Genomic DNA, 23,778 nt, shown 5'->3' on the forward strand with positions numbered 1-23,778 from the left:
GTTTTTGTTAGTTCTGCTCATTACTGGCCGCCCTGACCTCTCTTCATCAGCGACATGTTCTCTCCCTTCAGAAAAACGTTTAATCCATTTGTACACTGCTGTTTTCTTCATGGCATTATCCCCACAAACTTGGACTAACACGTTCCTGATTTCAATTCCACTCTTTCCAAGTTTAACAGGAAATTTAACATTTGTTTGTTGCTCAAATTCAAGCTCAGACATTCTCGCAACAGCACACAAAAACACTCAACAACAATAATGAATGCCACTCAGCAAGACACCACCACATGTCAACACAAACACAGCTGTGAGACACTGATATACCAAGGTTACAAAACCTTACCAAGTGTTTGTACAGTGCTGCCAATGTAAGCGCATGGTGGCAAGTTCACGGACTTAATTGTCACACCTCATTTCAAATGTACAATTCTGTAATACATCATCTGTATATTGCATTATGTCTTCACCACCCAACGTCTAGTCTCTTTCTATCACCATATACTTAACCCCCTTTATCCTCTTCATCCTCTCCCCACCCCCTTACCCTCTGATAACCACCATACAGTTGTCTGTGTGTTTTCTTTTTTTTTTTTTTTTTTGTCATGTTTGCTCATTTGTTGCTTTCTGTTTTATATCCCACATATGAGTGGAATCATATGGCTCTTGTTCTTACCTCTCTGACTTATTTGGCTTATAATTGCTATATGTTTTGATTGAAGAATGCAACATAGGACATTCATGGGTGACAAAAAATAGTTGATGGCACTCTGATCGAGAAGACCTTGGGCTCAGGGACCACAGTGATAGTGATTTGGGCCTTATTCTGATGAAATTTGTTCATTTAATCATCCTCATAGTGACCTCCCCTGACCATTGTGCGAATAATGATGGATGCATTATGGAGATACTGGGGTATAATGAAATGGTGCCTAAGAAGCTTCTGCAAGTTTCATGGAAGGAGAAGGAACACAGAAAGTCAACACATGAAAGTATGTCTTTGTCAGAACAGGTGGCAGACTTCATGGTGTAAAATAAATTCTTGGGCAGGTACTGTTTTCAATCCACCATTAAAAACAGAGAATTTAAGCCACCTGGATCTGTTATTATAAGCTATATAGCCAGGACCACAACAGACTCAGTGAGAGGTGTCAATGCTTATTTTTTAAACTTCTGATAGGCACACAGCAGTAAAGGGCTGCTAGTCAACTACCCACAGACATCTGGGTCTCAGGAAGTCACACATAATGAAGCCAGCACTGTAGGGAAGAACCTTGCACATTTGTCAGGTTGCTCATGAGGGCTTCTGTGGTCAGGTCATTCTAACAAATCATCTCAGGGCTGCAGCGATAAAGCCATATTCAGATGCAGGTATCCCAGTTACGGATCAGTCTCACAGCATTTATGAAGGAAGAAAATCAAGTCTAAATTTTCATTCTAATCTCTTAAAGACAAGGGCTGTCTCCTCTTTCCTTTATGTCTGCCCAGAGTGTCTCAGTAAAGATTATCCTGGAAAGTGTCCTCATTCTGGGATCTGAGTCCCTGAATTCTAGCAACTGAAAACCTGAAAGCCAGCTGTTGAGGGTTGAATTGTGTCTCCCAAAAGATACATTGAAGTCTTAACTTCCAGCTCTTCAGATGAAGAGCCTATTTGGAAAGAGGGTCTTTGCAGATATAATTCATTAAGATAAGTCACACTGGTATTCTTATTAGAAGAGACACAGAGACAAAGACAAAGGGTGAAGATGTGACAAAGAGATATCAGAATGAAGCTTCTACAAGCCAAGAAACGCCAAGGATTGCTGGTGACCATTAGTAGCTGGGGGAGAGGCTTGGAACAGATTCTCCCCGAGACCCCAGTAGCAACCAACCCTGCCGACAGCTTGATTTTGGACTTCTGGCTTCCAGAACTATGAGAAAATACATTTCTGTTTTTCAAGTCATTAAGTTTGTGGTACTTTGGTACAGAGCCGGAAAACATCAGCCAAAAAGTCCTCTGTGAAATCAAATAGTGATGGGAAAGTGCACCTCATAAAGCCACATCGACTCTTCTGGCAATCTCTCCTTGCCCTCACCTTCCTAGTAGGATTATCTGATTTCGGAGGTCACTGCTGCTCTTAGAAATGGCAGCTTTGTAAGAGGGCAGTGAGAAGCTACTCGAGCAACAAAAGCGTGCACAACAACGATGGATGATGATTTGGGTGGAGGAAACAAGATTACAGAGAAACAGAAAGACTTCACTGGCTGGGCCACTCTGTGTTGCGGCAGGAAGCGCTCTGTCCCTCACATACGCCCTCGAGACAGCAGTACTTACTCTTCTTGTAACTGATGCATTAAGGAGAAGGAGCATCCCGAATGCCTTATGTTGAACTCTATTTTTAAAAGGCATCCATTTACAAAACATTTCCTCTGAAATGCTTACAATGTACACGCAGTTTGTTACCCCTTAAAGTCCGCTAATCGGGTTTCCTCACTGACACCAGAGTGACCTTGACCAATGTAGACTGTTGTCTGCTAACCAGACCTACTTAGACTCTTCCAGCACCTCACAGTACTCTTAGCCAAAACCGTTCTCTGGCATAAGCCTCTGCCGCGGTCCAGCCCCAGGGCTGCCTTTCCCCTTTTCCTGGGCCCTGCTGCACCAACCTGCTCCACGTGATGGAAAGCAAGCTGCTCTCTCTCATCGGAGCCTTTGCACCTGCCCTGCCTTCAGTCAGGTCCACACCCCGCCTGCCCATACAACACACACACACACACACACACACACACACACACGCACACACACAAAGGCACAGACAGACATATACACAGACACACACCCTCCCCTGCCAAACACACACACACACAGAAGCACAGGCAGACACACATACATACACACACATGCACAAATATGTGCAAACACACAAAGACACACATGTACATAGACACTCAAACCAACCCACCACACACACATACACACACTCACACACACACACACACACACACACACACACACATGCAGACAAATACACTCTACGGTTTACTCAACATGTTAACTCCTATTTACATATCATGATCTCAGATCAAGTTCTATGTCTTCGGGAAAGCCTTCCTGACCTGACCCCTTAATTCCTTGTTATGTAGTTTCACAGGACTCTGTTCCTTTCACTAAGAGGACTTATCTCTGCAGGTAATTACATATTCATTAGTGGGATTACTCAGTGTTTTTCTCAACCTCCATGGTGGTGGTGGTGGGGACTACGCTTTTGAAGTTAAACTATTTCTGCTTTTCCATTCCTTAAAAGATGTCACAATTTTCTTCCTCCTCTCTGCTCAGCCCAAATCATAAACAAACTGTTTAACTACTTCTCTGCCTTTCCCCACACACACATGCATATGTATATGCCCTCATACATATATACACACATGTGCCAATACACACACCAACACACACCAAGAAACACACCCATACACATGCACATGCTCACACATGTACACATGCATGCACTCTTAGAATAGCCCCCTGCAACAGAACACGAGGACTGTGTCTCACTTTGCCCACCACTATGGCCCCAGTGCCTGGGCACTTAATCAGTGGTAACTGCAAGTTTGAATGAGGCTAGAATTTGAGAACATTTAGTGACAATGGCTCACAGTTCTAGAGATAAATCCATAGGAAAATATAATCCTATTCTAATCAAGATTCAGTGGAAAAGAATGTTTTAACATCATTCCTTTTGTGCCCAGCAAGTAATAAGGTCAGTCAGTATCACTGAGAAAAGTTTCAGCAAATTCGTGTTAGGGAAGGAAGCCTGTTTGCTTTTATCAATGGTCCCTGCTGAGAAGAATTATTTAATCCCATCTGAACAGTGGCAAGGTCAAGACATTATTATTTTCTGGAAAATCAATAACCTTTGCAATGAACTTATAGCTTTTATAAGCAATTTAATCACAGGTCACAAGCAGTGATTCATCTGGTTGTTGGGTACTATACACTATGTGACTTTCCAGGGCTACAAAACCATTATGATACCCAAATTGATTATCTTGATAAGTAATTCCTGAATGCTCTATATTGCCATTTTATCACAGTTTCCTTGGAATAGTCACATACCTTGTGTAACAGATATGCAAGTTAGAAAATCATTATTCTAGCATTTATTTGTTCTAACATATACCGTGAACATATGTAGCATGCCAGGCATACAAGAAATCTGGTTAATAAACGGGTATATGTGCACTATAGCTGAATTGCTAATTTTTAAGTTGTTAGAATAAAGATGCAGTCCACGATATAATTAATCTAAACATTATTTAATATTTCTTTAATGATTCAGAAGGCTCTGCAGAAGTTTCCATGCCTCAGAGTTATTAATATGTTCATCAATATTGTTGCACTTGTCCTGTGAGTAAATGCTCCCAATGGATAAAAGTTTCAGGTAATGGATTACCACATAACTGTTTTTTTAATGTAGCTCAACAGGTATTAGTAAGAGTAGGCACTAGAAATTTTTTTCTCCACAGCTTCGTTATATATGTATACTTATTTTCAAGGCTTAAAAATGAAAGTTACAAATAGAGATGAGGACAAAATATGAAGAGAATATGGTCTTTGGGGGCTGACTGAGAGAGTCTTAGGATGGAAAATGTCAGAAGATTCCACTAAGACGACATGGTATTTGAAATAAAGTCTCTCAGACAAAGCATAAATTGAAGGAGCCCAAAACAACAAACAGTTCTTAATTCTCCATTTCTGATTATAAGGCTGCCTTGCTGCTTTTTATAAGAAAAGTTATTAAGTGACTCTTTCTGCATCTTTATCAACAATAACAATTCTTAAAAGCTCACAAGACTATTATAGGTGATCAATCCATAATACTGTACCATGAAAGACTGGTTTTAACTGAATTCACTTAGTCGTTGTGTAAAACAACATCTTGCCCACTGCTCATTATTGCTGTGCATTTCTACGAAGCTGTTTCTCTAGTGACCTGATTTCTCATAGTAACCAAGCTAGATATTTAAGTGTACAGCTCCTGTTTTCCATCTTCTTCTATGTTAAAAATGCCATGTTTCCCACTAATGGTCCTAAACTGTAGGTTTTAGAAATCGATTACAGTTTTAATGGGGTGAGATGTGTAAGTACGCTCTGTGGCCTGCTTCTAAAGGACATGGCTCTTCTTATTCCCTTCTGGAGAAGGCCCCCTGCATGTGGAATTAACTGGGAGGTCAGAGAGAAGCCAGCAGGGCCTGAGGGTACCTTGCCTGAACCTCGGAGGCAGCATCTGGGCCTCTGGTAGCTGATCCAGCAGTGCCCGAAAGGGCAAGACAATTAAACTTCCATAAGTTTGTGGAGCACTTTAAGATGAAAAGCACTATATAAATGCTAAGTATTATTATTACATGGAAAGAAGGAAGGAGAAAAATAATGAATGCTGTAAAAGAAATAGCTATAAGATATAAAGTACCAGGGCAGAGAAAAATGAGAAAATTATCTCATACTGAAGTTTAAGAAGTTAAAAAAAAAAAAAAAAAAGCCATGCTCAGAAATGAAAGGAAGGCTCCATGAAGTATTAAGATAAATTATGCAATTTAATGCAACTTTACAGAGCCAGAGGTCACCGAGAGACAATGGAGACTCTGAAACATGGCAATGATAATTAATTCCTAAAAAAAAAAATCAATTAATATTTTCTCTCATCATTCACAAAAGGGGCTGGAGCAGATGATGGTAATGCACACATTTCCCAAAGGAGGAGCAAGGATGGTAAAGGAAATCAGAATCACGTCAACATGGGTGATGGAAAATGAGGGCATTCTACAACCCATGATTTCACGGAGCTAAGGCAACACCCACCTCCAGATCCTGCAGCAAAAGACCATGGAAATAGAAATGTGTCAGAAATAAATAGTAAATAAATTATATATTTAGGGTTTCACAAGAAAGATAAGGATCATAAGTCCATTTATCTCCTAAAGGATAAAAATGATTTTTGGTATTCTCTCCTGTAAAGATAGAAATATACAGAGAAATACAAACACAGAGATAGAGAGAGAGAGAGCGCAATCTATAGGACACAAACTTTTGTAGTGTCTGCTCAATGAAATGACTTGCTATAGCTAAAAGTCATCTTAGGAAAACAGACTGTCTTCACCTGCTCATAAGAAACAATGGGTGAATGTTCTGGTCAAGATGGCCAAGTAAGTAAATGCTGTGCTTGCCTCCTCCATGAATATATTTAAATTACCAAAAATCAACCTGAAGAATCATCCAAAGACCTACAACTAAGATTACTCTACCCAGGAAGTCTACCATTTAAAACTGAAGAAGAGATAGAGCTTCCCAGGCAAGAAAAAGCTAAAGGAGTTCATCACCAATCAAACCATTGTTAGAAAAAATGTTAGAGGGACTTCTTTAAGATGACAAAAAAAAAAAAAAAAAAAAAAAAAAAAAAGCAATAACTACATATCTATCAACAATTATTTTAAATGTAAATGGATTAAGTGCTCTAATCTAAAGACATAGGATGGTTGAATGAATAAGAAATCAAGACCTATACATATGTTGTCTACAAGAGATCCGCTTCAGATTGAAAGACACACACAGACTGAAAGTAAGGGATGGATAAAAATATTTGATGCAAGTGGAAATAAAAACAAAGCATGGGTACACCTGAAACTACTCATAATAATAAAAAAATCAAGTAGAAGAAAACAAAACAAAACAAAATTATTACTTATATTACATAAATAGACTATAAAACAAATGCTATAAAAAGAGACAAAGAATGACATTTCATAATGATAAAGGGATAAATCCAACAAGAGGTTATAACCCTAGTAAACATTTACTCACCCAACATAGGAACATCTAAATACATAAAGCAAATATATATAAAGGAAGAGACTGACAGTAACATAGTCATAGTAGGGGATTTTAACACCCCATTGACATCAATGGATAGATCTTCCAGACAGAAAATCAATAAGGAAACAGTGACCTTAAATGGCATATTAGACCAGATTAATGTAATTGATTTTTTTTAGAGCATCTTACCCCAAAACAACAGAATATACATTTTTTTCAACTGCACATGGAACATTTTCCAAGACAGACCACATGTTGAGCAACAAAACAAGTCTCAACAAATTTAAGAAATTCAAAATCATATTAAGCATCTTGCTGACCACAATGGTGAAAACCTAGAAATCAATTAAAAGAAAAAAAATTGAAAAACACACAAACATATGGAAGCTAAATAACGCGCTACTAAACAATGAGTGAGTTAACAATGAGATCAAGGAAGAAATCAATTGATACCCTGAGATAAATGAAAATAAAAACACAATGACCCAAAATCTATGGGATACAGTGAAAGCAGTCATAAGAGGGAAATTCATACCAATACAACAAGAAAAATCCCAAACAAACATTCTAATCCTACACCTAAAGGAACTAGATAAAGAACAGCAATCAAAGCTCAAAGTGAGTAGAAGGAAGGAAATAATAAAGATCAGAGCAGAAACAAACAAAATAGTCTAATAAAACAATAAAAAAAATCAATGAAACCAAGAGCTGGTTTTTTGAAAAGATAAAAAAAAAAAAAAAATGATAAACCTTTAACCAGACTCATCAAGAAAAAAAGAGAGGACCCAAATACATAAAATCAGAAATGAGAGAGATAAGTGACAACTCGTGTCACAGAAATACAAAGGATTATAAGAAAATACTATGAACAATTATATACCAACCAATTGGACAATTTGGAAGGAATAGGTAAATTCCTAGAAACATACAATCTTCCAAGACTGAATCAACAAGAAACAGAAAACCTGAACAGACCAATTACTACTAACAAAATTGAATCAATAACTAAAAATCTCCCAACAAACAAAAGTTCTGGACCTGATGGCTTCACAGGTGAATTTTATCAAACATTCAAAGAAGAATTAACATCTATCCTTTTCAAACTATTCCAAAAAATTCAAGAAGAGAGAAGGCTCTCAATCTCATTTTACAAGGCCACAATTACCTTGATTCCAAAGCCAGACAAAGACATTACAAAAAAAGAAAATTACAGACCAATATCCCTGATGAACACAGATGCAAAAATTCTCAACAAAATATTAGCAAGCCAAATTCAGCAAACATAAAAAAATATCATTCACTGTGATCAAGTGGGATTTATTCCTGGGATGCAATGTTGGTTCAATATTCATAAATCAAATAATGTGATATACCACATAAACAAAATAAAAGTTAAAAATCATATGATCATATTAATAGATGCAGAAAAAGCACTTGACAAAGTCCAGGGCTTTCAGCAAAGTGGGAACAGAGAGAACATGTCTCAACATAGTAAAGGCCACATGTGACAAACCCACAGCTAACATCATCTCAAGAGTGAAAAGCTAAAAGCATTTTCCTTAAGATCAGGAACAAGACAGGGATGTCCACTTTTACTCAGCATAGAAGTCCTAGACACAGCAATCAGACAAGAAAAAGAAATAAAAGGTATTTAAATTGGATAGGAAGAAGTAAAACTGACATTATTTGCAGATGACATGATACTATCTATAGAGAACCTTGAAGATTCCACCAAAACACTATTAGAACTGATAAATGAATTCAGTAAAATAGCAGGATACAAAATTAATATTCAGAAATTGGTTGCACTTTTGTGCCAATAATGAACTATCAGAAAGAGAAATTAAGAAAACAATTCCAATGACAATTGCATCGAAAAAAATAAAATAACTAGGAATAAATTTAACCAAAGAGGTAAAATACTTGTATTCAGAAAATTATAAGACATTGAAGAAAGGAAGTGAAGAAGACACAAATAAATGGAAGCATATATTTTGTTCATGGATAGGAAGAATTAACATTGTTAAAATGTCCATACTACCCAAGTAACCTATAGAGTCAATGCAATCCCTATCAAAATATCAATGGCATTTTTCACAGAGCTTGAACAAATAATCCTAAAATGTATATGGAATCAAAAAACCCTAGATAGCCACAGCAATCTTGAGAAAGAAGAACAAAATTGGAGGTATCACAATACTTAATATCAAACTATACTACAAAGCTATAGTAATCAAAACAGCATGGTACTGGCATAAAAACAGAGACATAGATTGATGGAACAGAAAAGAGAGCCCAGAAACAAACCCACGCTTATGTGGTCAATTAATTTATGACATCAGAGGCAAGAATATACAATGGAGTAAAGGCAGTCTTTTCAATAAATGGTGTTGGGAAAACTGGATACATACAACAAAGAAAGAAAGGAAGGAAGAAAAAAGAAAGAAAGAAAGAAAGAAAGAAAGAAAGAAAGAAAGAAAGAAAGAAAGAAAGAAAGAAGGAAAGAAAGAAACTAGGCCACCTACTTACACCATATAGAAGCATAAACTCAAAATGGATTAAAGACTTAAATGTAAGACCTGAAACCATAAGACTCCTAGAAGAAAGCATAGGCAATAAACTCTTTGACATTGCTTTTAGTAATATTTTCTCTGATATATTGCCTCAAGCAAGGGAAACAAAAGAAAATAATACACAAATTGGACTACATTAAACTAAAAAGTTTTTGCACAGCATAGGGAACCATCAACAACCACTGAGTAGGAAAGACAACCACTGAATGGGAGAAGATATTTGCCAATGAGACATCCAATAGAGGGTTAATATCTAAAATTTATAAAGAACTCATACAACTCAACACCCAAAACACCAACAATTCAATTAAAAAACGGGCAGAGGACGTGAATAGACATTTCTCCAAAGAGGACATACAGATGGACAATAGACAGATGAAAAGATGCTTAATGTCACTAATCAGCAGACAAATGGAAATTAAAACCACAATGAGCTACCACCTCACACCAGTCAGAATGGCTATCAACAATAAATCGACAAACAAGTGTTGGTAAGGATGGGGAGAAAAGGGAACCTCATGTACTGTTGGTGGAATTGAAAATTGGTGCAGCCCAGTATGGACGTTCCTCAAAAATATAAAAATAAAGTTATCTATAACCCAGAAGTTCCTCTTCTGGGTATTTATATGAAGAAAAACGCTAATTTGAAAAGATATATATGGCACCCCTATGTTCACTGCAGCATTATTTACAATACCCAAGGTATGGAAGCAACTTAAGTGCCCATCAATACAAGACAGAATAAAGAAGAGATGGTACATTTAAACAATGGACTATTACTTGAAAAATGAAATCTTACCATATACAACAACATGGATGGACCTGGAAGGTATTATGCTAAGTGAAATAAGTCAGACAGAAAATGATCTCACTAATATGTTGAATCTAAAGGACAAAATCAATGAACAAACAAAATAGAAACAGACTCATAGATACAGAGAACAAGCTAGTGGCTACCAGATGGGAGGCAGGTTGGGGGGGCTGGGTGAGAAAGGTGAAGGGATTAAGAAATACAAATTAGTAGTTACACAATAGTCACAGGGATGTAAAGTACAGCATAGGTAATATAGTCAATAATATGGTAATAACTAGGTATAGTGCCAGGTGGGTACTAAACTAGTCAGGAGAACCACTTCTTAAATTATATAAATGTCTAACCACTATGGCGCACACCTGAAACTAATATAAAATAATATTGAATGTGAACTGTAATTGAGTTTTTAAAATGGGAAAAAGGTGAGCGGGAATAAGAAGTTCACATTTCCAGTTATAAAATTAATAAGTCATGGGTATATAAGTCAATGTATAGCATAGGAAATATAGGCAATAATATCGTGATAGCATTGTACAATGTCTGACGGTTGCTGGATTTATCATGGTGATCACTTTTTTAGGTATGTAAATGTTGAATAACTGTAGTGTACACCCGAAATGAATGTCATATTGTATATTAGGTATATTTTAATAAAAATCTTTTTTTTTTAAAAAAAGAAACAATGACAATTGAGATAAGCTCATAGACCACCTTTTTTAGTGCTTTATTACACAGAGAAAGTTAATAAGTCTTTTTGTTGGTTCATTTTGAAGATAAGAAAGAGAGAGGAAAATAGAAGTGACTAGGCTTAGGATACCTACTCCTAGAATCATAAAATAATCTGAAAGTAACTAGAAGTAACTCACAGTGTACTAGAAGTGAGTGATGCAGGAAAGACACATTGTTCAACTAGGAAGAAAAACACTCTGGACACAGGCACTAAATGCTGCTGCAGGAGGCCGCGATAGAAGATCAGGGCAGGACGGATTTAGTCCTAAGAGAAAAGATGCCCAGAATGGTGAGAACATTTGTTAATGATATTCACTAGATGGGGCTGGTCTACAAAGACGGAGGTGAAAAAGACAGTGTCACTCTGAGGGGTTAGTTGCAAGTAGGGTAAGTGGTGAATGCAATTAAAGAGAGAAAAATGAAAGATAACGAGATTAGGGATAAAAAATGTGAAAGGGCCTGTGGCCAAAACAATGACAGGGCAGACAGTCGCCTTGAATGAGACTCGGAGGTGGGCGATAAAGATCAAAACCTTGCATCAGAACGGTTATCAGTGGTTTAAAGATGCAAAATCCAGTGGCAAGGGGATTAGTAACTGAAAATATACTTGAGATTATTCCAGCAGTCTTGTGCAGGTGAAATGGATGGGATCCCATTTGAAACCAGGCTTTTAGCTCAAATCACTCTGTTCTAAAAGGCGTATCATGGAAATGAAGGAAGGGAAAACACACGGTGTTCAGGAGGACAGGCCTTCACAAAGAGCTTAATTATTGCAGAAGGTCAGGGTCAGGCAGGGGAGCCTGTGTTCCAAGGAAAAGAGAAGATTGAGAGAGAACCTCATTAGGAAAGTGATGAATCTTTGATTTGTATTTAATTTGTACATAAATCGTGCTCTTTTCAGGATATTGATTCTTATCAGCACAGGGTTTTGCTGTGGATGACAGAGATGGGGCAGCCATTTTTCTCCCATTTGTCTTTGGCAATGCGGCCCATGTGGCCCTTTCCTGGTCCTCTCTGCAGGGGCCAGCATCCACAGGGCACTTCTCCCATGGGAGGGGGGGCTCCAGGCTCCCGCAGAGGGTGCTCACAGGTAGGTGTAGACAGAGTGAGCATGTGCTAAAGGAGACACGCAGGATGTGCAGAGTAAGCGTCAAAGAGCGGTCTGGGGACAGTCACCTGTGCGTGGCCTTCCATGCCCTTCTGAACCCCAGCTGGTACAGCACCTCCTTTCATATCACTGCCAGCTTCCTGACCTCTGAAGGGCTTTCAGAAAAGAGCAGGGCCTGGCTGGCTGGGTTCCTTGGTACTTTGGTGCAGCAGAAAGTCTGAGAACATAAAGACTTACTCTCGCTGTGTTTACCAGTTCCACAAAGGAACATAGAATCCACAAAACACTGTCACCAACCACACTGCTCCAGGGAAGCTGCTTCTTTCTCAAAGACGAGGATCTGACGTGTTTACTACTGGATCTGGGAGGCCCTTTCTGTTAGAATAACTGTTGCTAAATCATATCTGTTTTTGCCATTCTTGTCATTTTTTTGGGTCAATTTTATCACTTTGCTTTTGTCAGCTCTGTCATTTTTAAGTTGTCATGGAGTTTTTCATCCTCCCGAGCTCTTCCTTTTCTTACTTACCGACTTCCGTTTCCTTCTTTTAAGATGTGTATATCAGAAGTGAAAAATCCACCATACCCACACTCCCCAGTGTAATTAATTCACTGTGCATAGAGGCTGGTGGTCTTCTAGAAAGAATCTTTTTGCAAAATAACAATTCACTTAAAGATCCAGTCCTGGTTTTGAGTTGGTGCTTAATGGCAAGGCCTACCTTCTCCTTCTCCTTACAGACCCTCTCTGCTCTAACCTGGGGAAAAACTGGAAACAGGCAAGGGTTAATCTAAAAGCTAATCTAGCAATAATCCTGGAAACGTCTGGATGTCTAATTTTACACTTGTAAGTGTCCTAGGCACCTGCCACCAGGCTCAACCTCAGCTGGTGCAATGCACAAGGGGTCAAGCTGAGTCCCTGGTTATAGAGGAGTTGGGGTGAGGGGTCAGAGGGGAACTGGCACAGGCCAAGAAGGTAGTCAGCACCCCACTGAGGAGGGTGGGACTTAGGGCCTGGTGTATACCCTGTGAGACCTCCTAAGGACTGGGTAAATCTCAGTCACAGTTGATAGGCACCCATGCGCTGGCTGTAAGCCACAAAATGGGGTTCCCAATTCAGGCTTGAAATGGGGGGTTCAGGCCTGGATTGGGGTGGACATCAAGAATTGAATGTACTGGACGTTCACAAAGTTTGGGTTATAGAACCCCAGGACCTCCTTCCCAGTCATCTGGTCCCTGGGTTCCCATCTGTGAGTTGAGAATTCAGTACTTAGAGGAACAAGGCTGGGGAAAGTCCCTTAATCCATTTCTGGGAAGGGAAAGACTAAGCTGAATGAGTTGTCAAGTAATTGGTTCTGCCGATGGAACTGGCTGGGCCACTGGCTAGTAGGTTGATGTCTCTGCCTCTGTCTTCTTATCTGTCTCTGATGGCACTTGGGGTCCTGGCAGCGGCTTTGCTACCCTCTGTGCACTCCTGGCATGTCTGCTCGGCCCTTCCTCTCCCCTCCACAGTGACCCTCTGGTCCTGCCTCTGGGGTCTCAGCATCCTGCCTATGGCAGGTCACATGGCAACCCTGGTGCTGCCGTCTGCACTTTGTATGTTTGGTTCTTGTCTCTCTCACAACCTGAGGGCCCCTGGGAGCTCAGTCAGTAAACATGAGCTTTAAAAATTAAAACTAAGGATTAAGTTTGCTGGGCCAGCAAGGCCTATGGTAGGAAAACATTTAAGAAAAACTGACTCTGTCTAAATGTTTTCTGCATCTTTGCAGAAGATTAGACTAGCATAATTTGCAGACCTGCCTTTGTGACGTGGCCCAATTTTGAATGCCACTATTATTCTGCGCCTTGAAGAGTTAAATTTTTGTGTTAAAACTGTTAGCAATTTCAATTCTACTGACTATCATTTTCTAGCTTTAGACAAGTTGCTGATTGACATGTGGATATGGAAAAAAAACATATTTGGAGATGGAACAACTCTAGCAGAATACCCATGACAGAAGAAACATTACTCTTAATGAGACAGCACTTACAGAACAGTGTCAAAGATGAGGGAAGCAGGGAGCTAAACAGCGCTCCAAGCTTGCATCACTGCTGCGAAAGGCATCAAACTTTGCGTGAACCATGAAACTTTCAGATTAAGTAGAGCCTTGGTGTTCAATAATATCATTTCAAAGGAGATATGCCAAACGGGAAGAAATTCAAATATTTCCTTAAAATGGAGACAAGTGCAATTGGGTTTGGAGAAGCCTGATTGTGTGGGAGTAAATCTCGAGAGATAGTAGCTCCAGCAGAAAGTGACATTTCAGTCAGATTTCAGGTGCCTATAGAAGTTCCTTAGGCCAGAGTGTGTGTGTGTGTGTGTGTGTGTGTGTGTGTGTGTGTGTGTGTGAGAGTGTGTGTGTGTGTGTGTCTGTGTTTCACTCCATGAGGCAAAATTGCTGAAAAATATATATAAAGTTATTGAGGTCACCCAAAGCAATTATCACTGTGTATCTTAGCTGTTATATTCCTTTTTTCCCTCTCTGATTTACCCCATATTGTTTTGTTAGACATGAGCCATAGCAGAAAGCTGTGTGTTTGGTGTAACCATCATCGCTTGGCTTTCTTACTACCAAATATTTGATCATTTCTATTCCAAAATGAGTTGGGCAACATTAATTCACAGATGCTATTTGCAACAGATAATTACATCTTAACAGAGAGACAGAATGGCATTTCAAAACGATCACAGTGATGCTGGAAAAGAAAGCTTTTTCCATTCTACAGCATGATGAAATGTGATTTTGTGGAACATGAACTGATCAAGAGGCAAAACGGAAAGACAGATAACAAATTGAAGTGAAGGATTAACTTTTACAGACTATACAGGCAATCGTTTGAAATTCCAGGACACAGTTACCCTGTTTACCCGAAAATAAGACCTAGCCACACATTTAGCTCTAACGTATCTTTTGGAGCAAAAATTAATATAAGACCCAGTCTTATTTTACTGTAATATAAGACCTGGTCTTGCATAATATAAGACCGGGTCTTATATTAAGTTTTGCTCCAAAAGATGCATTAGAACTGGTTGTCTAGCTAGGTTTTATTTTCAGGGAAACACGGTATTTACTCTTAACCCTTCCATTCACTCACTCATTCATCCAAATGTTTCTGGATTGTCAGGTACCTCGAGGAATCTGTGAGCCATTATACTTACCCTCAAGAAACACACACTAATCTAAGTGTGTATCTCTAAATTCATGGCATGGTAAAATCGGACCATTTACCATGCCAGGCACTTAGAGACATACAATGTGGAAGAAAATAAAAATGTATGTAGAAGAAATAAGAACATTAACAAATCAAAAAGGTATTATCAGTTCTTTATTTAAAGCAAGCAAAAAAAAAAAAAGACTGAAGTCTCCTGCTTGTATATTAGTGCAAGTGACTTTCTGAAACCTTCCCTTCCCACTGTACAGGAAGTCAGACAATCTGAACACAAGCCAACAAAAGGTCTATGATAGGAAACCTTGGAGGGCTCTGACTCACTGCTCTAAGGCACCATTTACTGATTTAAATATCAGTGCATTAAATGATCCTAGTAGCCAGCTGTGATCCTCATTCATATGCTTAGCTGCTCCCAGGACAGAGCTGTACATTGAGAAAGGTTTACCTAATAAGTAGGAACCAAGAACCAGTATTGGTTCATTTGATGTTGAAACACAATTTGATGTGTAGCTCTCTCTGGGTGGCTGTCCCTACCTAATGCACACTCTGCAGTAGAACCCAACCTGTCTCTCCATTCATTCCACTAACAAGTACATCCTGAGTACACTAAGTGGCAGGACCTGTTCCAAGCCCTCGGGCCCCATCAGTGCAAAACAAAGCATCTATCCTTCATGGACACTATGCTCTCCTTGGTAGGAAAATTATATTCTCTATATTTAATATTTAATATTGGATATAGAACAAGTATCTGCTAGCATATATCACAGGTGAAGGAGCTTAAGAAGGGGTGGGGTGCACGGGGGATGAGATTTTATATAGGGTGGTAGAGTAGACCTCATGCCTGTATAAGGTGTTTGACTTTCTGGCTTACATTTTATGATTGTCCCTCCTTGTTTAATATGTGTCAGCCTGCATCTGTTTCTACCCCACAGTCACCTTTGTTAACAGACTGGCCCAGTTTTTTAGGACTGGAAAGCTGACTCTCCTCCTCCCCTTGCTGTCTTTGGGCAGCGTGATGCAGGAGTGCACCACCTCCTGCAGAAAGCTAAATGGAAGACAGAGAAGTTAACTTCCTCTGGCGTGCCTCACCAGAGACAACCAAGTGTTTGCCCGTCTTGAGCCGGCACCACGTTGAGAGGGTTGTTTCACGGGTCAACCAGGGTCACTCTCCCTACACCTCCTGATGTTAGCCAAGTGTCCTTGTCTCCCCGACTCATGCGCTCTTTCTCATAAAATGCCAGTGTCAGGCAACACAAAGCATTTGTGACCAGTGAGTCCCACTTGCCTCCTCACAAAGTTTTCAGGCCCTTCTCAGTTTTGCAAGCACAGCAGACAGGAAGCCTGGCCCTCCTTCCAAATCTCTGTTCACCCATGCCTTCCAGAAAACCTTCCCAGGGGCCGCCTAGCTGTGGGTATCCAGAAGCACGTCTCCTCCTAACTGTTGAAACCATAACATTTGACAGGAGGGCAGCCAATGAGGCTGGGTTGTGCCACGCAGTTCCCCCACTGGGCTGATGTCCACTGGCCTGTGTGAAAAGTGTCAATTCTGTGGGTCATGTGTCTTCCCCTTCCTCCACACCTCCATTTGCTCAGGGTGGGCAAAGATGCCATCTAACCCAACAGGTGGTGCTTCTACGTGCATTGTCTATTATTCCCTGCAAGTCGCTCCCCCAAGAGGAAGACTAGGTTGGAGATTCTGAGATATCCCATCACATGTGACATGTGCTCTCCAGAGTGCTCAACAAACGTGCAGTAACAAACGATTTAGCAGTACAACATGGCACATGCAGAGGGCATGGAACATGTTCAGAAAGCAATTTTAGGAACTGAAGGATAAACATTTGTTAACTATAAGAGTCATCCAGCCCTTAGGTTCTGAAGCACGGCCCCTGGTGGCTCTTGGGCTCCCCTTATGTAACCTTCCTGGATCTATAACAACAGATAATTTATTATCCATACAGCTCTTTATTGTTTCTGCCAAGGGGAAGAATACATTAAGTTGCCTTTGAAATCTTTATCCTGCTACTACTATCTGCCTTCATTAGCATATTTTATGATTTAAATCTAATTATCAGTTTTTCCGAGATGAAACTGAAAGTGATCATAGCTGAGCATTTTAACATGGCCAGAATAAAAGGTAGAAAAATAGTCAAAGAAATTTAAAGAAGTAAACGTAACCAGCTCAATCATTATTTATAGGAAGCTTCCTGGACCTGCCTGTGCTTTCATCAACAACGTACCTGAATTTCCCCAAACAATCCCAATTACTCTGTTCCATGCAGTAGACTCTCGTCCGGCTAATACAGCCATTTCTCCAAGAGACTGCAACAATATAGTCTAAACATAGTGAATTTCTTTCCATCAGAGATTTTTTAAAAAGTAAATATTCCTGAGACATATTTGTAAAGGATCTATGAAATGTTCCTCTAAGTGACCCAGGAGTCAGGTGGCTCAGTGCCAACATAATTTGTGTCACTGGGTTTAATAATCAATGCATTAGTTTCCTGTGGCTGCCTTACAAAAGATCCATAGACTGGGGGGCTTTCAACAACAGAAACTGATAGTCTCATAGTCTAAAGGCCAGAAGTCCAAGACTGAGGTGTCAGTTGGATTGGTTCCTCTGCGGCTGTGAGGGAGAATCTATTGTAAGACTCTCCCCCAGTTTCTGACGGCCTCAGGTGTTCCTTGGCTAGTATATAGCCGTCTACTGCCTGTGTCTTCACATCACTTCCTTCTATGTGTATCTGTCCTCTGTGTTCAGATTCCCCCCTTTATAAGGATACCAGTCATATTGGATTAGGGCCCACTTGAATGCCCTCATCTTCACTTAATCATCTTCAAAGACCCTATTTTCAGATAAGCTCACATTCACAGTGAAGTCCTAAAGGTTAGGACTTCACCATATTTTGGAGTGTGTGTGTGTGTGTGTGTGTGTGTGTGTGTGTGTGTGTACACACAATTCAACCCCTCACAATCAATTAGTTTTACATAGTTGGCTTGACTGGTCAAGTTTCAATCTAGAAGTCTATTCAGTTGGTTGTTATAACCAGACAGAACAAAACCCCTTCTTAGGGAATTTTGACCAACAGGTATGGCTTTCCACATGTCCCCAACCTGAAATTACCTTACAGGAAGAAATAGTAACTGAACTGCTATATGATAGCATTTAGGAACAAAAGGAAAGGTCCTGGACCCTGAAATTTAGAGGAAATATGATTTGCAGACATTGAGTCCCTTTAGTTAATAAATCTATTTTAAAGTATAAAGTATAAAATATGATCTTACAGCATTAGGTAAGATCCCTCACCCCCCATTTCTGCAAAAGCTAGTCAACACTGTGACTAAACTCTTCCTAGGAAGCTTAGAAGGAAAAGATGGAGAGGCGGGGACGTTTCAAAGTCGAAGGTGGTCCTAATGGTGTGGCCTCAGAACACAGCTCTAGTGAGTAAGGGAGGGGGATAGCTTGGGACCCCAGAAATCTCAGCCTTGCCCTGCCCTGGCTTATTCAGCTCTAAAACAAGCTTCTGTTCCTCTACCAGCACCTTCTGGCCCCAGAGATGTTTCAGTCATTGATTTGTGTTCCCTCTCAACTGGCACAACTCAAGAAAAAGCAACATAGATAATTAGGTCTGCACTGTCAGAGAATAGCTGAAATACCCACCCTCCCAGATGCACACCACAGAATCAACTAAAACCATTTTGGAAAATGCTTTGTAAATGGGAAATAGCTTTGACATACAATTTTGCCTGGACATGGACGTTCTTACATGAAGAGAACTAGACTATGCCTTTAAATGAGTGTGTACATCATGGAAAAAGGCATTTCTGTGCATAGTGTTAAGTGCGGACCTATTGTTGAAAATACCTTCACATTACAGCAAATTCCTGCACATAAAACACTAAAACACATTTTGATGATGACTCCTCTGAATAAAATCTTCCTTGGCTCCATATTGCTTTGCATCAAATCCATAATCCTTGCTGGATGTAGTGGACACATCCAGAATCTAGACCCACCTTAATTTGGATACTCAGAGTCTGGTGGGGAGGCTGTGTAAGCACATGGCATGAGCTCTTTAAGTGTTTGCTGAGTGGAACAGCACTGACTGAGCATTGAGGCCATGCCATGTACCCAATTCTACAATCCCATAAGACTGAACGTGCTTTCCTTGGTCACTTTCTACTGCCTGCCTCGTGATCAGGTCATTTCATCCCTCCCTCAGAAAGTCTTATCCAATTCTACTGACCAAAGTCCTGACCCTACTTATGTCACTTTCTCCATACAGCCTTTTGCGACCTCCCTGGATGTCCCATAACATTTTTGTGGTGGCTCCACCAATGCACTTGTCAGCACTAGTCTCCCATGACCCCTCATTCAGCCCAAACCTGCTCTCTCCTCAAGTAAAGGGTCATGTGGTATTCACTGTGTACCCCCTGGCCCGGCATAACTGACCTCCAAATGCACGTGGATGAGCGAGGTTTCCAGACACCCAAGTCCCAAGCAGGCTCTGAATAACATGTAGCTGTGGGGGCAACAGCCTGAACTTGACTCCCACTTTGGAGTCTAAGACAAAACGTGCACACACCAGCCTATGCTCTGAAGTCTGAAAGTTGGTGCCTTCTTGGGGTTCCCAGGGGAAGAGGGAGTCGATTTTCTGCTTTTACTTTGTTCCTTGAAGAACAGAACTCCAAATGATCCAAAGTCAGTAAGGGCACCCTCCCCCCGCCCCCAGGTTCTGTTTTTAGCCTTACGCCTGCCAGGATCTGAGATACCATGGTGATAGCAGTCATAGAAATAGAGAGAGACAGAAGATCAATTGCCAAAAAGGCCCTGCGTTCCAGGCTATCTGCGCAACGGGAAATGCCTCAAGCTGGAGGTTTCAAAGTATTTTCCCATGTATTTATCATTTGCTCTCTCAGATGATTCTGAAAACAGAGGAGAATGAGCTGTGACCACAGCCTTTAAACTAACCCGAACATCAGGTGGATGTCACTGCAGCTCTAAAGCCACCCAAGAGGGCAGACTGAAGCTTCTGGGTGGTAATTACTGCCTATGAATTCATCCTCTTAAGCTCCTGAAAAGCCTCATGGAATCAGCCCTAGGGAGCCTGCATCAGTTGCAGGACAGCCAAGAGCCTCTGAGCAGAGCAGCCCACAGGCTCCCACAACGGCAGGCATTTTATTTAAAAAAAAGGAACCCCATCTGTTGCAATGAAGATGCTATTGGACTACAGATGGCATCTTCAAACATGGCTTGTGTTTTGTGATGAAGGCCCTGAGCTAGCATCTTCCTATGACAAGGACACAACACACTGCCGACTAGCAAACTCTTCCTATTTGGGGCTGCCTCCCTGATGCTCAAGGCTGACGCTTGACAGACAGTGACACCTACATGCACAGGGTCACCAGACCACTCCATGAGGTCAATGGCAAAGAACTGACCCTAGCTATTTCCACATAACCCACTCTAATCATGTGCTTTTGCTGTATTCTTTTCTGAAAAATTGAACTTTCAAGATCCAAAACCTAAGGAAGAAATTAGCAATAAACATTACAGATATGAATAGCTATTCTTGGTATTGTTATAATTGTTTGGAGAGATGACTGCTTTCTAGGAACTGTCTCGAGCTCTCGCAGTAAACCCACACAGTAGGTTGTAGTAGCTTCTTTCCACAAGTGGAGAAACATGAAGAAAAATGAGAAGGAAAGACTGAAGGAGTTGGCCCAGAGCGAACTCTTAGAATAAGAAGAGGCACAGGTAGATCTAAACCTGTGTCTGGCTGCTTCTGATGTCGGTGTCTTCCATGCCAAGGCCAGCCCCAAGTTCCAATGCCTCTGCTTGGGTGAGAAGTTTGTTTGAGCCCCATGTAAGAAGGCTAAGCTACCATGAGCTGAGAAAATGTCCCTTGTGCTGGTCAGGAGCAGGACAGCAGGTCCTCACCCCACCAGAGGTCGGTTGGGTCTCCCTTCTGGCATGGGTCTCAGTGGTGTAGCTGACACTGGTAGACCTTCAGAGCCCAGCCTTGAAAAGACCTTCTCTGTGATTGTAGGGAGTTCCTGCCTCACTGTGCCCACGTTCCAAGACAGACTTAAGAAGGGAAGGAATGAGTAAAGGAAACAAATATTTGTTTGGTTTTTTTTCTTATAGGACTCCTCATTTAAAACTTTCTTTTAGAACAAGTAACTCCAGTGGGCATAGTCAGAACAATCCTGTACAATAAATGCAACAATTCAACAGCTTTGTGTTTTCTATGGTGACAGGCCCCCAGCAGGTTGGGCTACCCTGCTACTTGTGGGAGGCATTTTGTTGTACATGCAACCCTGATTATCACATTTATTAACACAATCAAATGCTGTACTTGGACACAACCCACTTTTACCTTCTTTTAAAAAAAACCCATGAATAGAAATACCAATCTGGTCAATTATCACCCACGGAGCAACTCCAGCTGTATAGATTGGTAATTCAATTGCTTTCAATCACCGAGCAATGTGACAGATAACAATGACAGATTAAACAGTTCACTTATAGGCTGCATATTATAACGGCATTTTACTTAAACTTTACATCAATACCCACTCCTCTGGATTTCCTTCCAATAGTTAGAAACAGTAGATTATCCAGGACAAGTAATGGAGAGATAGAAGCATCACATTCTTAAGTCCCAGGGATGAAACACTGGATTTTTCTTCCCCTGCTGGTCCAGGCCTCATTTCACCCCATAGGATGCAACACCATATCCTTGACTGTGTTTTTGGACTTGGAATTCTTGCTCATATTGGCTCTGTAATGATGTGATGTAGGTGGGGTCCAAAGACATGGGTTTGAGTTTGGCGTATTTGGAAAAATAACCTCCTAAGCCCCTGTTTCTTCGTCTATAGGACACTGCCAATTCTTTATGCCTCTAAAGTGTGCATATGGGAATCCTCTAAGTAAATTGATAAATGGATCAAAGGGAATAGTTATCCACGAAGCAAGGAATGAAGTGACAAACTGACTTGACAGACTGTTGTATTCCCCCCAAAATCAGTATTTGTCCAAGATAAACATCTTTTGTATTAGTGACTAGATAACAAATAATGTAGACAGATATGAACCCTGAAAATGACAAACTTCAAGTTACCAGGCACTTGAATTTCCCTAAGATCTGTAAGATAGAAGTCTACTTGCTACACCTCTCAGCCAAAGATGTTTCCCAACTCAAGACGGATTGTGCCAGAATACTGACGTCTGATTTCCTCTGTAGATTGGGGGACTTCTGGAACAGAAGATAAAATTAGTTGATATGGTAAATTCTAGAAGTGTTCTGGGGCAGTAGAAAGAAAATAGTATAATTCCATTATTTTTAAAACCCAGAAAACCTTTCCAGAATACAATGTTCGTTTATAAGACACACAGCAAAAGGGGCATGTGGAAAATGTTCAGGGCTCACATAGGAGGGTTCAAAAGAATATTGAAGGGTTAGAAAATGATACCTGAACAGAGGTGAGAAAGGAAATGGGATCACACCTGGGGAGGCAGGGAGATGGTTTTGGTCTTTACACTTTGTTCACACTTTTTACTGGAAGATGGCAACCAGGAGTCCCCCAGTCCACAGGGTCAAATTAAGGGCCTGGAAGAAAGCTGTGGATGCCAGCCCCTCCACTGCACTGTGAATCATAAGGAAAATGACATGGCCTCATTCACTATTCCCTTCTGGGCTCCATTGTGCCAAAACAGGGCATTGCCATGGTGGGTGCTCTATAAATGTTCTTTTGAACACAGTGACTGTTTGAGGTTATTTATAAAAAATATTCCCATGTCAGTGAAATGCTTAAAATTGAAATGGGATATGAAGAGATCTTTTTCATAAGAAGAATAGATTCTCATCCACCTGGGTAATTTAAGTGATATAATATCTGCAGACAGGGGGAAAGATGGTGACCTCTTAAGGCCTCTTCCAACCCAAGATTCTATCATAGTTTTATATATTTTCCATACCAAAAGCAATAATCCATGTCTTAGACAACTCATAGAATATCTTAGAACAAAATCTGAGCAAAATAACCTGAGGATCTTTATCCTGTGCTTTCCTTTTAAAAAACAACAACAAAAAAAACACACACACACAAAAAAAAACACCAAGAGATGAATTACAGTCTCCCAAGAAAAAGCCCGATGTTGGCAAGATATAAATATCTCATCTCGAGACAGTGCTCCTAATAATTAGCATCAGCTCTCCTGAGATGATAGTTTTTACTGTAGTAAAATATACGAAACATAAAATATCCCATCATAGCCATTTCTAAATGTTCAGTTCAGGGGCATTAGGCACATTCAGACTATTGTGCAACAATCACCACCATGCATCTCCAGAACTTTTTCATCTTCCCAGACTGAAACTCTATCCCCACTAAACAGTAATTCCCCATTTCCTTCTCTCACGGCCCCTGGTAACTAACATTCTGCTTTCTGTCTCTGTGAATTTGACTATTCTGGATATTTCATATAAGTAGAATCATAAAA

The 23,778-nt window shown here is 40.3% G+C and overlaps 1 protein-coding gene across 11 annotated transcripts in view; it reads right to left on the reverse strand.

The window, feature by feature from the left end:
• LOC141571246 (uncharacterized) overlaps window positions 1–23,778 on the reverse strand; it is a 581,124-nt gene that overhangs the window by 280,272 nt on the left and 277,074 nt on the right. The window lies entirely within an intron of this gene.

This window comes from Rhinolophus sinicus, chromosome 16, assembly GCF_057876585.1.
Source record: "Rhinolophus sinicus isolate RSI-liver-muscle chromosome 16, RSI-T2T, whole genome shotgun sequence".
In the NCBI taxonomy this organism is placed as follows: Eukaryota; Metazoa; Chordata; class Mammalia; order Chiroptera; family Rhinolophidae; genus Rhinolophus; species Rhinolophus sinicus.